This window comes from Lactuca saligna, chromosome 4 (assembly GCF_052625555.1).
Source record: "Lactuca saligna cultivar CGN05327 chromosome 4, ASM5262555v1, whole genome shotgun sequence".
NCBI lineage: Eukaryota > Viridiplantae > Streptophyta > Magnoliopsida > Asterales > Asteraceae > Lactuca > Lactuca saligna.
In genome coordinates, this window is record NC_136420.1 from 300,577,542 (window position 1) to 300,581,432 (window position 3,891).

Below are 3,891 nucleotides of genomic sequence, written 5' to 3' on the forward strand. Positions count from 1 at the left end.
TTATGTGCTCAGTATTATGTATGACATTTTTGGATCAATAGATATGTATGGTATGCGGTAGGTTGGGGAACTCACTAAGCTTCATGCTTACAGTTTTGAATTTTGGTTTAAGGTATTCAGTTTTCAGAAGAGGAGCTCAGGAGGGTTGCAGTGCATACACCATGGAAAGTTAGCCTGGGATGTTTACTCTGATAATTAAACAAGTGTTTTGGAAATGAAACTATGATTTTTCATATAAACCCTTTATGTATGTTTGAATGACTTAACGCTATGAATTAGTAATGTTTTTAAAAGAAATTTTTGGACTCGAAATTTGGGATGTTACATGATCACTGCCAAAATGGGTAATGGAGAGTCCCTTACTGCTCATTTGCAAAAGATGCAGAGATATGTTGATCGCCTGCTAAAGTTAAATGTTAACTTTGATGAAGAGCTGGCAATTGACATCATCCTTCATTCCTTGCCTCCCTGCTACAACCAGTTCCACATGACCTACCACATGAATAAAGAAGAGGTCACTTTGAGCAAGCTTCAAGGCTTGCTAAGGACTGCTGAGATCAATCTCAAAGATAAGTTTGTTGCATCAACTCCTACTCCTGTATTGGCAATAGTGAAAGGAAACCGTAAGAAAAGGAAGGCTCCCTCAAAGAGCAACCACAAGGAAAAGTCCCAAGATGGTACCTCTTCTAGTAGAACCAAGGTTGGTTATGCTAAACCCAACTATAACCCTAAGGAGGCAGAGTGCCATCACTGCTACAAGATAGGGCATTGGAAACGAAGCTGCCTAAAGTATCTGCAAGCTATTAAGGATGGGAAGATCACGCCATCCTTCGCAGGTATATACATTATTAAATCTAATGATTCATCGCATGCTATTTCTCGGGTTCTTGATACAGGATGTGGTTTTCACATATGTTGTGATTTGCATGTACTAAGATGAAATAGGGATGTGGAGCATGGGAAAATAAACTTGATCATGGGAAACAAAAGATCGTCGCCTGTCACCAAGATTGGAGTTTATTCTTTAGTGCTAAGTAATGGATTAGGTTTAGATTTAAATAATTGTTGCTATTCGCGAGATATGACAAGAAACATCATTTCTTTTCATGGTTTATATAGACAAGGATTTATATATTCATTTGATAATGAAAAGGGTTCTATTTATGCTTATCTTAATGGTGGTTGATATTTTGAAGCATTGCCTCGTAATGGAATATATGAAACTGTGATGGTTGTAGATAATTTCGGAAATGATGTGTTGTGTATTTATTCTTCCAATAGTTTGGATAAATCATGCTTGTGGCATTGTCGTCTTGGACATGTCAACAAGAAACACATAGCCCAAATCCAAAAGGATGGAGTGTTGGAGTCATTCGACCTTAGGGACGATGACGTATGCAAGTCTTGTTTACTTGGAAAGATGACCAAGTCACCCTTTACTGACACTTGTGAAAGGGGTGAGGGTTTATTGGATCTCATACACACCAATGTTTGTGGGCCCTTTAGATTGAACACAAGGGATGCAAACCGCTTCTATGTGACTTCACCGATGATTATAGCATATATGGGTATATCTACTTAATCAAGCACAAGTCAGAAACCTTTAAAAAATTCAAAGAATTTAAACAAGAAGTGGAGGATCAGTTGGGTAGGAAAATCAAGATGCTTCAAGGAATGCAGAATTGTTTCGCAATTGACGCCACCTAGGACACCGCCGTTGAATGGTGTAGCTGAGAGGCGTAATCGAACCTTGTTAGACATGGTTCATTCGATGATGAGTCGTGCTTCACTAACTATCTCATTCTGGGGTATACCTTAGAGACTGTCGCCCGTATCCTTAACTTAGTCCCTACAAAGAAGGTTGCCAAAACACCTCACGAGATGTGGACAGGGAAAGCTCCCTCGGTTGCACATATCAAGGTTTAGGGTTGCGAGGCTTTCGTAAGATGAGAGACTCACGACAAGCTCGATCCTCGTAGTGAGCGATGTATTTTCATCGACTACCCGCAAAATTCCTTTGGATATCTCTTCTATAGATCGAGTGACAATGTTGTCTTCATTGCAAGGAGAGGGGCTTTCTAAGAACGAGAACTCATAAGCGAATGGGACAGTGGGAGGTAAATCGATCTTGAAGAGCTTCAAGAGTCGAGCGATGAAGGAACTTCTAACGTTGGCGCTCTACCCGAGGAGGAAACTACAGTTGAACCGATTGACAAATCCTTCCTCTTAGACGTTCCAGTAGAGTTAGTGTTCCACCCGTGTTGTATGGTTTTCATATAACATGTGAGGGTGATACGTTTATTAGTGGTAGTACACTAATAAATTTGGACGAACCTAACAACTATAAGGAAGCCATGGCAGGCCGAAGTCTACGAAGTGGAAAGAGGTGATGGACAGTGAGATTCAGTCCATGTATGGCAACCAAGTTTGAAATTTGGTTGACAATATGCCAGGTCGTAAGACGGTCGGGTGCAAATAGATCTTCAAGAAGAACACCAACATGGATGGGAATGTGCACACTCATAAAGCGTGATTGGTTGCGAAGGGCTTTACTCAAACTCCCGGAGTTGACTATGATGGGACCTTTTCACCGGTTGCAAAGATAAAGTCTATTAGGGTGATGCTAGCCATTGCTGCATTTCATGACTATGAGATATGGCAGATGGATGTCAAAACTGCTTTCCTTAATGGGAAGTTGGTTGAGGATGTTTACATGGCTCAACCAGATGGTTTTGTCGATGAAAAGTACCCTAATAGAGTGTGTAGGATTAAGAAGTCCATTTATGGACTAAAACAAGAGTCTCGTAGATGGAATCTTTGTTTTGATGAGAAAGTCAAAGAGTTTGGTTTTCTGCGAAGCAAAGATGAATTATGTGTATATTTCAATGCCAGTGGGAGTATAGTTAGCTTCCTCATATTGTATGTCGATGACATACTAATCATTGAAAACGACATCCCAACAATGCAGGAAGTAAAGTCCTGGCTTGGGAAGTGCTTCGCTATGAAGGATTTCGGAAGAGTGCCTATATTTTGGGAATAAGGATAGTGAGAAACATAAGTAAAAGACTAATAGGACTTAGTCATAATACTTACTTAGACAAGGTACTAAAACATTTTAGTATGGAGAATTCCAAGAAGGAGGAGTTACCAATCCAAAGTAATGCCAAGTTGAGTAAGACTCAAAGTCAAAGTACCGAAATCGAGATAACAGAGATGAGTCGATGTGACAACCCGATATTTCAACTACATGTAAACGACCTAAAAAGTCAAGTATTGTAACCACGTTCGTTATAATAAAATTAACTTCGAAAATAAAATATCCAAAAATCACTAATTAAATTAACTATTATGTTAGATGTCATTAAACCGTGATCGTACGTAAAAAGAACGCCCAAATCCGACTTTGTATAAGAAAGTTAGGAATTTTCCAAGTTCGGCTTAACGACAGACGGCTAAAAACTCGAATCGGACATTGAGCGACTTTTGGCCGGAATGACCTAAACGAGAATCGAAGCTCTCGACAATGGTATTTCAGTAGTAAAAAAGTCTGGCAAAAACTGACGTCAGATAAAGAAGTTATGAATTTCTAAAGAAATTTTCTTACCGTGACCTTTTTAAAATAAATAATAAAAATAATTACAAAATTTGCCGACGGGATCTAAACGAAAGTTGTAGAGTATGGTCTCACCTTCGCGTGGATATAAAGAACTTCGAAAATGGATTTCGTATGAAGAAGATATGAATTTTTGAAGTTATTAAATAATTAAAATATAAATTTTAATTATAAACCTTGGTATTATCCGAAGGGGAGTCATGAAATAGGGCCGAGTTACGCCCAGCATAAGCTCGTACGCCTAGCGTACGCGAGGCCTTGGCCTCGGATCATCCACG